The sequence below is a fragment of the Callorhinus ursinus genome, unplaced genomic scaffold (assembly GCF_003265705.2).
Source record: "Callorhinus ursinus isolate GAN/ISIS: 27379988/994484 unplaced genomic scaffold, GSC_fseal_2.0 scaffold30, whole genome shotgun sequence".
Lineage (NCBI taxonomy): Eukaryota > Metazoa > Chordata > Mammalia > Carnivora > Otariidae > Callorhinus > Callorhinus ursinus.
In genome coordinates this window covers 11,853,578-11,865,899 of record NW_027397092.1, presented here as the reverse complement: position 1 = coordinate 11,865,899, position 12,322 = coordinate 11,853,578, and the positions used below count along the sequence as shown (strand labels likewise).

The following is a 12,322-nucleotide window of genomic DNA, read 5'->3' as shown; positions in this document are numbered from 1 at the left end:
TCTTGGTATTCCTGGGGAGATGGGGAACAATGGGATTAAAAATCCACCTGTGTATTTCCCTTAGCTTAGTGTTTTTCAATTTTTTTCGTTTCATTTTTGTTGTGGGTTTTTTTGTTTGTTTTGTTTGTTTGTTTTTATTTAAGACCTTTATTAACGGGTGCTTGCCGTTTGTTGATTTTTTTGAAAAAATCAAGTTGTAAACTTTTTATTACAAATTAAAAATGAGGTTCTTAAAAATCTCAACTTGACCAGATATGAAACAATTTAAAAAACCTTTAAAGGTGTATTGAGAAAAACCAGGTTTTTTTTTTTTTTTAAAAACACGTTTGTCATTACCAAAAAGAGGCGTCTCTAGGTAAAAATAATAACCCCATGCTGCATAGATAATGCAGATAGTTCTATTTATCTGGTCAGTGGGCAAAAAGCAAGCACTTAAGGTCTTCAGCTCCAATCTTTTGTTCATTTCTTATTGCTGGAATTTCATCTTCATTTCTTCGTGTTGGATGACTAAACCGGATGATGGTAGAGATGGTAAGCCGGCATTTACTCAGCACCGCCCTGCTCAGCCTCGGGAGCGGACGAATTCTCAGCTGGTGGATCGGCTGCTTTTGTCTCTTTGCCATCTTGTGGTTTAGGGTTTTCTGGGCGTCTGCGTCGGTAATTAAAGTTGCGGCGGTACCGACGTTGAGGTGGCTGCTGACCTTGGGTCTCATCTCCTTGATTTTCCTTATCTTCCTCATTGCCATCCTCTCTAGGCTGTCTTTGGCGAGGAGGACCCCTGCGGAATCGTGGTCTATAACCCCGATACCTATTCTGTCTCACTGGTCTACCTTGCTCTCCGGCACCCTGGTTGTCAGCACCTTCCATCCCTTCTCCCTGCACAGGAGGGTTGGAATACTGCGGTCGACGCCCAGAGGGTCTCCGCATGTAGTAAGGTGGGAGCCGTCGCCCGCGGTAGGGCCGGCGCTGTTGGGCCTGGCCTTCGGGAGCACTTTCCGATCCCTCGTTCTTTTCCCCGCTCTCACTGTTCTGGTAATTCTGCTGGGAATGGCGTGGAGGACCCCTGCGACGTGGAGAGCGTCTGTAATGGTTACGATCTGCTGCATATTTACTGCCTTGCCCTGGAACTCCGCCAGGGCCTGTCACATTTGCTGCCTCCGCACCCTTTTCTCCTTCAACAGCATCAAACTCCACAGTCTCTCCATCTCCTACACTGCGAAGGTACTTCCTGGGGTTCTTCTTCTTTATGGCGGTCTGGTGTCCAAATACATCTTCCTTGGTGTCATTCCTGTTGATGAAACCATATCCGTTTCTTACATTGAACCATTTTACTGTTCCCAAAACCTTCGTTGCGATGACCTTTTTGTCCCCGCCGGCAGGCGCCGCCGATGTGAGGCCGCCCGGGCCGCCGCTCCCTGCGCCGCTGCCCGTGGTGCCGGGCTTGGTGTCGGCAGCGCGGAGGGCGGGGGCGGCGGGCGGCTGCGGGGTCTCGGCCTCGCTGCTCATGGTCGCGGTGATGGTGACTGGGGCCGGCTGCGGCAGCCGCGGCTCCGCCCGGGGTGTGATGGTAACTAGGCCGGCGGCGGCGGTGGGGCTGCTCAGGGCTCTCTGGGGTCCGCTCTCCGCTCCCGCTACCGATCGAACTCTGTTTGGTTTGGTTTTAACGTTGGCTGTTATCTCTAAAAATTACTTTTTGGCTTTATTGAGTTATACAGGCCTATAACGTCCAAATTTAAGGTATATAACCTGATCGTTTGAGACACTTTTATATTGTAAAATGATTACCACAGTAGGGTTATTTAACACATCCATCATGTCACATAATTACCATTTCTTTTTTGTGGTGAGAACATTTTAAGATTTGCGCTTAGCAACTTTCAAGTATATAACACAGTATTGTTAATTTATACTCACCATGCTGTACATTAGTTCCCTAGAACTTATTCATATTATATTAACTCATATAATATTAATTCATATTAACTGGAAGTTTGTTCCCTTTGACCATATATCCCCATTTCCCTTACCTCCTAGTCCTTGGCAACCACCATTCTACTGTCTGTTTCTGAGTTCGCCTTAATTAGAATCCACATATAAGTGATATCATACAGTATTTGTCTTTCTCTGACTTATTTCCTTAGCATAATGCCCTCTAGGTCCAACCATGTTGTGGCAATTGCCAGGATTTCCTTCTTCTTAGTGGCTAAATATTATTTCATTTTATAGATATACCACTTATTCTTTATCCATTCATTTCTCAAAGGACATTGAGGCTGGTTCCATCTTGGTTACTGTGACTAATGCTGCAGTGAACATGGGGGTGCAGATATCACCTCAGGGTCCTGATATCACTTCCTCTGGATATAGACCCAGAAGTGAGTTTGATGGATCATATATTAGCTCTACTTTTAATCTTTTGAGGGAACTCCTTACTATTTTCATAATGGCTGAACCAATTTACAGTCCCACCAATAGTGCACATGTCTTTCCTCCACATCCTCACCAATACTTGTTATGTTTTACCTTCATAATAAAAGCCATTCTAACAGGTATAAAGTGATAGTTCATTGTGGTTTTGAAATGCATTTGCATTTCACAGATAATTAGTGATTAGTAATACCTTTTCACGTACCTGTTGGCCATTTGTATGTCTTCTTTGGAAAAGTTTCTATTAAGGTCCTCTACTCACTCTTAATGAGATTATTTGGTTGTTTTTGTTGCTTGCTATTGAGCTGTGTAAGTTCCTTAAATAGTTTGGACATTTTTTTAACTCTTTATGAGATATAAGTTTGCAAATGTTTTCTCACATTCTGTAGGTTGCCTTTTCATCTTGTTGACTGGTCCTTTTGCTGTGCAGATTTTTAGTTTGATGTAGTCCCCACTTATTTATTTTTGTTTTTGTTGCTTGTGCCTTTGGTGTCATATGAGAAAAATCATTGGCAAGACCGATGTCAAGGAGCCTTCCCTATGTTTTATTTTAGGAGTTTTATGGCTTTGGGTCTTATGGTCAAGGCTTTAATCCATTTTGAGGTAATTTTTGTGAGTAATCTATAATGGGAGTCCAGTTACATTCTTTTGTGTGTGATTATCCAGTTTTCCCGACACCATTTATTAAAGAGATTATTCCTTCCCCTTTGAGTACTTCTTGGCTCCTTTGTCAAATGTTAGTCAACCAAATATTCATGGATTTATCTCTGGTCTCTTCTGTCCCACTGGTTTATCTGTCTTTTTATGCCAATACTATACTGTTTTGATGACTTTATATAGATTGAAAAAAAATCAGTAAGTGTGATGTCTCGAGTTCTTTCTCAAGAATGCTTTGACTATTCATGGTTTTTATGGTTCCATACAAATTTTAGGACTGTTTTTCTATTTCTTTGAAAAATTCCATAGAAATTTTGGTGGGGACTGCATTGAATCTAGATGGTTTGGGTGGTACAGACAGTTTAACAATATCAATTCTTCCAATCCACAAACATACATTTACTTGTACCTTCTTTAATTTCCTTCATCAGAGTCTTAGTTTTCAGTGAACCGATTTTTCACCCCTTTGGTTAAATTTATTCTTAAGTATTTTATTGTTTTTAATGATGTTGTAAAGGTAATTATTTTTTCATTTCATTTCCAACTATTTCATCATTAGTGTATAGAGACACAAGTGATCTCTGTATGTTGCTTTTGTCTCCTGCAACTTTACTGAATTTGTTAATTGATTCTAACAGTTTTCTGATGGAGTCTTAAGGACTTTCAGTATAAGATTATATTATCTGCAAACACATGAGTTTATTACTTTCTGACTGGATGTCTTTTATTTCTTTGTCTTGCGTAACTACTCTAGCTAGAACTTCCAGTGTTATGTTGAATAGGAGTGGTAAGAGTAAGCACGTTTTTCTTGTTCCGGATCTTGGAGAAAAAGCTTTCAACCTTTCAACCTTTCACCACTGAGTGTGATTTTAGCTGTGGGCTTGTGATATATGGTCTTTAGGTTGAGGTACATTCCTTCTATGCCAAACTTGTTGAGAAATTTTTATCATGAAAGATGTTGTATATTGTCAAACGCCTTTCCTGTATCTACTGAGATGATCAAATATTTATCTTCATTCTATTAATGTGAGATATCACATTTATTAATTGCATATGTTGTAACCATCCTTGTATCCCAAGGATAAATCCCACTTGCTCATGGTGTATGGTCCCTTTAATGTGCTGCTGAATTCACTTTCATAATATTTTATTGGGAATGTTTGCATTTATATTCATCAGGAATATTGCTCTATAGTATTCTTGTCCTTATCTAACTTTGGTATCAGGGTAATGCTGGCCTTGTAAAATGAGTTTGAGAGTGTTCACCCTCTTCAATTTTTTTGAAAGAGTTTGAGAAGGATTGGAATTAATTCTTGAAATGTTGTGCTTAACTGTTTAGAAGAACTCACAAGATAGTCCTGGGCTTTTCTTTGTTTGGAAGTTTTGATTACTAAATCAGTCTCCTTACAGGGTATTGGTCTGATCGGGGTTACTTCTTCATGTTTCAATCTAGGTAGGTTGTACGTTTTCAGAATTTATCCATTTTTTTCCAGGGAATCCCAATCGTTGGCATGTAATTTTTCATAGTACCCTCTTATGACCCTCTGTATTTTTGTGGTATCAGTTGTAATATCTCTTTTATTTCTAATTTTAATTAAGTCTTCTCTCATTTTTACACAGTATGCTAACTAAAAGCTTGTCAATTTTATCTTTTTAAAAAGCTAGCTCTAGTTTCATTGGTCTTTTCTATTGTTTTCTGGTCTGTATTTTATTTGTTTCTGCTCTGATATTTGTCATTTCCTTGCTTCCATTAACTTTGGGCTCAGTTTGTTCTTTTTTCCAGTTCCTTGAGATGAAAAGTTAGATGAGATTTTTCTTTTTTCTTAATGTAAGCATCTATCACCATAAATTTCCCTTTAGGGCTGCTTTTGCTGCATCCCATAAAGTTTAGAATGATGTGTTTCCATTTTTATGTTTCAAGATATTTTCTTATTTCCCTTTTGATTTCTTCTTTGACCCATTGGTTATTCAGGAGTGTGTTGTTTGATTTCCACACACATGTGAATTTTCTAGTCTTCCTCCTGTTACCGATTTCTACTTTCAAGCCACTGTGGTAGAAAAAGATATTTTCTATGATTTCAGTCTTCTTAAATTTGCCAAGACTTGCTTTGTCACCTATCATATGATCCATGTGCATTTAAGAAAAATATGTATTCATAGTTATTGGATAGTATGTTCTATACATGTGTCTATTAGGTCTATTTGACCTAAAGTATAATTCAAGTCCAATATTTCCTTATGATTTCCTGTCTGGATGATCTATCCATTGTTGAATGTGAGGGTATTGATGTCCCCAAATATTACTGTGTTATTATTTCTCCTTTCAGATCTGTATTTGCCTAATATATGTAGGTGCTCCAATGTTGGGAACACATATATTTACAAGTGTTTTATCCTTTTGATGAATTGACCTGTTTATCATTATATAATGACTTTGTCTCTTGTTAGTTTTTGGCTTAATGTCTATTTTGTCTGACATAAATACAACCACCTCTGCTTTCTTTCAGTTTCCAGTTGCACTGAATATCTTTCTCCATCCCTTCACTTTCAGCCTATGTGTGTCCCTAAAAATGAAGTGAATCTCCTGTAGACAGCATGTAGTTGGGTCTTCTTTTTTCTTTTAAATCCATTCAGCCATATTGGGGAAAAGATGGTGGAGGGGTAGGAGACCCTATTCCAACCAGTCCCCAGAATTGAGCTGGATATCTACCCGACCACTATGAACACCCACGAAATCAGCCTGAGATGTAAAAAGATAGATCTGGATCTCTACAAACAGAATATTGCAGGCAGTTGGTTTTGAGGCATGAAGCAGGGAGCCATGATTACACAGGCACATATTGGAAGATAAATGGAATGGGGAGGGAGCCGTGGGGATCCTGCACCACCTGTGAGCAATAACCTCCTGCACTGGGGACGGGGCACAGACTCGCAGACCAGTAGCGACAGGGAAAGGACTTTAGGGCAGCCCGCCAGACTGAAACCTGGATCAGCGGGGCCGACATGCGAACTGGGGGCGGCTGGTGGTTTTAGAAGCACAAAGGGCAGAGGCATGCCCCGACCTGGAGGCGAGGACTGAGAGCCCCGCTGAGGGGCACACAACCCAGGATGCTGCAGTTTATAACAGCACAGACAGAAACGGAGATAGTGTGGCCTGGAGAGCTTACTGAAGAACAGAGTGCGATCTCTCTGCTCTGAGGCAGAGGGTTGGAAACGGTCTCTTCTGCTCTGACTTTCGGAAGAGACACAGAAAGCTGCCAAGGAAAGCCACCAGAGAACAAAAGCCCCCCAAAACCGGTTTTCACTGAGCCCATCCCCCCCACAGGGGGCAGGGCAACTCTGCCCAAAGAGGGTTGCCTGAGTAATGGTGTGGCAGGCCCCTCCCCCATAAGACAGGTTGGGAGAACAAGAGGCCAGCAACCTTAAGGTCCCTATAAAACAGGTGTATCTTTCTCAGGTTATGGTCAATAATCTGGACTCTGTACACTCCCTCAATCACCCCTCAACAGAATGACTAGGAGGAGGAACCCCCAAAATAAGAAAGACTCAGAGACTGTGACCTCTGCCACAGATTTACAAATGGATACAGATGTAACCAAGATGTCGGAAATGGACTTCACGGTGACAGTTATGAAGACAATAGATAGGATGGAGAAAAAGATTAATGGCAACATAGAGTCTCTAAGGGCAGAAATGAAAGCTGAATTGGCAGATCTTAAAAATGCTGTCAATGAGATCCAATCTAATCTAGATACTCTAACAGCCAGGGTAAATGAGGCAGAAGAATGAATTGGTGATCTAGAAGACCAATTGATAGAAAAGAAGGATAAAAAGGAGGCCAGGGAGAAACAACTCAAAATCCATGAAAACAGAATCAGAGAAATAAGTGACACCATGAAACGTTCCAATGTCAGAATAAGTGGAATCCTGGAGGGAGTGGAGAGAGAGGACTAGAAGATATATTTGAGCAAATCGTAGCTGAGAACTTCCCTAATCTGGGGAATGAAACAAACATTCATGTCCTAGAGGCAGAGAGGACCCCTCCTAAGATCAAGGAAAACAGACCAATGCCCCGGCATGTAATAGTAAAACTTGCAAACCTTAGAACCAAGAAAACCATCTTAAGGGCAGTTAGGGGGAAGAGATTCCTTATGTACAGAGGGAGGAACATCAGAATAACGACAGACCTATCCACAGAGACCTGGCAAGCCAGAAAGGGCTGGCAAGACATAGTCAGGGTACTAAATGAGAAGAACATGCAGCCAAGAATACTCTATCCAGCAAGGCTGTCATTTAGAATGGATGGAGAGAGGCAGAGTTTCCAAGACTGGCAGAAACTGAAAGAATATGTGACCACTAAGCCGGCCCTGCAAGAAATATTAAGGGGGGTTCTATAAAAGGAGAAAGACACCAAGAGTGATACAGAACAGAAATTTACAGAGATAATCTGTGGAAACAAGGACTTCACAGGCAACATGATGACAATAATTCATATCTTTCAATAATCACTCTTAACGTGAATGGCCTAAATGCTCCCATAAAATGGCACAGGGTTGAAGATTGGGTAAAAAGGCAGTACTCATCCATATGCTGTCTACAAGAGACTCATTTTGAACCTAAAGATACATCCAGACTGAAAGTGAAGGGATGGAGATCCATCTTCCATGCCAACGGACCTCAAAAGAAAGCTGGGGTAACAATTCTTATATCCGACAAATTAGATTTTAAGCTAAAGACTGTAGTTAGAAACACAGAAGGAGACTATATCATTCTTTAAAGGTCTATCCAACAAGAAGATCTAACAATTGTAAATATCTATGCCCCCAACATGGGAGCAGCCAACTACATAAGCCAACTGTTAACCAAAATAAAGAGTCATATTGATAATAATGTTAATTGTAGGAGACTCAATACTCCACGCTCAGCAATAGACAGATCATCTAAGCAGAAAATCAACAAAGAAACAAGAGCTTTGAATGACACACTGGACCAGATGAACTTCATAGATATATACAGAACATTCCACCCTAAAACAACAGAATACTCATTCTTCTCGAGCACACATGGAACTTTCTCCAGAATAGACCACATACTGGGTCACAAATCAGGGCTCAACTGATACCAATTGAGATTATCCCCTGCATATTCTCAGACCAACCATAATGCTTTAAAGCTGGAACTCAATCACAAGAAAAAATTTGGAAGAAACTCAAACTCTTGGAAGCTAAAGACCACTCTACTCAAGAATGTTTGAGTCAACCAGGAAATCAAAGAACTTAAACAATTCATGGAAACCAATGAGAATGAAAACACATTGGTCCAAAACCTACGGGATAATGCAAAGGCAGTCCTAAGCGGGAAATACAAAGCCATCCAAGCCTCACTCAAAAAAATAGAAAAGTCCCGAATTCACCAACTAACTTTACACCTTAAAGAACTGAAGAAAAAGCAACAAACGATGCCTAAGCCACGAATTAGAAGAGAAATAATTAAGGTTAGAGCAGAGATCAATGAATTAGAAACCAGAAACACAGATCAGATCAACGAAACTAGAAGCTGGTTCTTTGAAAGAATTAATAAGATTGATAAACCACTGGCCAGACTTATCCAAAAGAAAAGAGGAAGGACTAAAATTAATAAAATTATGAGTGAAAGGGGAGAAATCACAACTAACATCAAGGAAATAGAAACAATTATTAGAAATTATTGTCAACAACTATATGCCAATAAATTAAGCAACCTGAAAGAAATGGATGCCTTCCTGGAAACCTATAAACTACCAAGACTGAAATAGGAAGAAACTGACAACCTGAATAGGCCAATAACCAGTAATGAGATTGAAGCAATGATCAAAAACCTCCCCAAAAACAAGAGTCCAGGCCTGATGGATTCCCTGGGGAATTCTACCAAACATTCAAAGAAGAAATAATACCTATTCTCCTGAAGCTGTTTCAAAAAATTGTAACAGAAGGAAAGCTTCCAGACTCAATCTTTGAGGCCAGCATTACCTTAATCGCTAAACCAGGCAAAGACCCCATCAAAAAGGAGAATTTCAGACCGATATCCCTGATGAATATGGATTCCAAAATTCTCAACAAAATCTTAGCTAATAGGATCCAACACTACATTAAAGGATCATCCACTGATTTATCCCCGGGGTGCAAGGGTGGTTCAACATTTGCAAATCAATCAATGTGATGGAACACATTAATAAGAGGAGAGAGAAGAACCATATGGTCCTCTCAATTGATGCAGAAAAAGCATTTGACAACATACAGCATCCTTTCCTGATTAAAACTCTTCAGAGTATAGGGATAGAGAGAACATTCCTCAATTTCATAAAATCCATCTATGAAAAAACCACAGCAAATATCATGCTCACTGGGGAAAAGCTGGGAGCCTCTCCCTTAAGATCAGGAACACGACAAGGATGCCACTATGGTTCAACATAGTACTAGAAGTCCTAGCAACAGCAATCAGACAACAAAAAGAAATAAAGGGTATTCAAATTGGCAAAAAAGAAGTCAAACTCTCTCTCTTTTTATGTGGAAAACCCAAAATACTTCACCCCCAAATTACTAGAACTCATACAGCAATTCAGTAATGTGGCAGGATACAAAATCAATGCACAGAAATCAGTTGCTTTCTTATACATTAACAATGCAACTGTAGAAAGAGAAATTAGAGAATCGATTCCATTTACAATAGCACCAAAAACCATAAGATACCTCAGAATAAACCTAACCAAAAGAGGTAAAGGATCTATACCGTACGAAATACAGAACACTCATGAAAGAATTGAAGAAGACACAAAAAGATGGAAAAACATTCCATGCTCATGGATCGGAAGAATAAACATTGTTAAAATGTCTATGCTACCCAGAGCAATCTATACCTTCAATGCCATGCCGATCAAAATTCCAATGATATTTTTCAAAGTGCTGGAACAAACAATCCTAAAATTTGTATGGAATCAGAAAAGACCCCAAACTGCCAAGGAAATGTTGAAAAAGAAAAACAAAGCTGGGGGCATCACGCTGCCTGATTTCAAACTATATTACAAAGCAGTGGTCACCAAGACAGCATGGTACTGGCACAAAAACAGACATATAGACCAATGGAAGAGAATAGAGAGCCCAGATATGGACCCTCAACTCTATGGTCAAATAATCTTCGACAAAGCAGAAAAAAATAGGCAATGGAGAAAAGACAGTCTCTTCAATAAACGGTCCTGGGAAAATTGGACAGCTATATAGAGAAGAATGAAACTCAACCATTCTCTAACACCATACACAAAGATAAACTCAAAATGGATGAAAGACCTCAATGTGAGACGGGAATCCATCAAAATCCTAGAGGAGAACATAGGCAATAACCTCTTCGACATCGGTCACAGCAACTTCTTTCAAGATTCATCTCCAAAGACAAGTGAAACAGAAGCAAAAATGAACTTTTGGGACTTCACTAAGATAAAAAGCTTCTGCACAGCAAAGGAAACAGTCAACAAAACAAAGAAGCAACCCACAGAATGGGAGAAGATATTTGCAAATGACTACAGACAAAGGGCTGCTCCAAGATCTATAAAGAACTTCTCAAACTCAACACCCAAAAAACAAATAATCAAGTCAAAAAATGGGCAGAAGACATAAAGAGACACTTCTCAAAAGAAGACATACAAATAGCTAGCAGACACATGAAAAAATGTTCATCATCATTAACCAACAGGGAAATTCAAATCAGAAACCACCTTACACCAGTTAGAATGGCAAAAATTGACAAGGCAAGAAACAACAAATGTTGGAGAGGTTGTGGAGAAAAGGGAACGCTCTTACACTGTTGGTGGGAATGCAAGTTGGTACAGCTACTTTGGAAAACAGTGTGGAGGTGCCTCAAAAAATTAAAAATAGAGCTACCCTATGACCCAGCAATTGCACTACTGGGTATTTACCCCAAAGACACAGATGTAGTGAAAAGAAGGGCCATATGCACCCCACTGTTCATAGCAGCAATGTCCACAATAGCCAAACCATGGAAAGAGCCGAGATGCCCTTCACCAGACGAATGAATAAAGAAGATGTGGTCCATATATACAATGGAATAATCCTCAGCCATCGGAAAGGATGAATACCCAACTTTTACATCAACATGGATGGGACTGGAGGAGATTGTGCTAAGTTAAATAAGTCAAGCAGAGAAAGTCAATTATCGTATGGTTTCACTTATTTGTGGAACGTAAGGAATATAATGGAGAACATGAGAGGAAGGAAGGGAAAAATGAAGGGGGTGAAATCAGAGGGGGAGATGAACCATGAGAGGTTATGGACCCCGAGAAACAAACTGAGGGTTTTAGAGGGGAGGGAGGGTGGGGGATGGGTTAGCCCGGTTTTGGGTATTAAGGAGGGCATGTACTGAATGGAGCGCTGAGTGTTATATGAAAACAATGAATCATGGAACACTACATCAAAAACTAATGATGTACTGTATGGTGACTAACATAACATAGTAAAAATAAAATTAAAAATAAAATTAAATAAATCCATTCAGCTACTTTATACCTTTTCAAAAAATGGTTCTCTTTGACCTCATTACGCATAGCTGGGGAAACTGGGTGCTTACTCATATGCTTGCATTTTCCCTGAGGAAGAAATGATTGTCTGAGAAAGTCTCTCTTGGTAGTAGTGAACTGAGCTACCTTGGGAGAGGGGTGACCTGGGTGAAGTCAAACTGTTCCTCTTACTATCTATAATACATCTAATCTTTATGTATATATTTTTTCTCTAACAGTATGTTGGAACTTCTCCAGTGTACTTCTGGACTTATCCAAGGACTCTCTCATCTATGGGTGACTGTCTAAGTCAGTGTTCTCCAGAAGATCCTGGACCGTGACTATGTGGGGCTAATACAAGTTCATGGGTCGCCTGAGGGTCCACATTCAGGACCAAGGTCTGCCTATTACCTGATGCACAGGTGGGTGATACCCTTCATCCATCCTTTGCGATATGGTGTGGACCCTACAGCTCCTCCAAAGTCACTTTTTTCCACGGATGCCAAATTTTTGGTGGTGGTGGGCACATAATGACGAGGATCATATTTGGCCCTCTTGCTGACATCCTGTGACCCACAGTCAGAGATACATTTTTCATCATGATCAAATTCATATTTTATATATAATTGGAACAAGTTTCATGAAACAACAGTGACTCTTACTGTATGTAATGTCCTCTGATATTCTCGATTC

The 12,322-nt window shown here is 40.0% G+C and overlaps 1 pseudogene; it reads right to left on the bottom strand.

Moving 5' to 3' along the window:
* Positions 1-403: 403 nt before the first annotated feature.
* On the bottom strand, positions 404-1,638 carry LOC112815194 (Y-box-binding protein 1 pseudogene; annotated as a pseudogene).
* Positions 1,639-12,322: the final 10,684 nt, after the last annotated feature.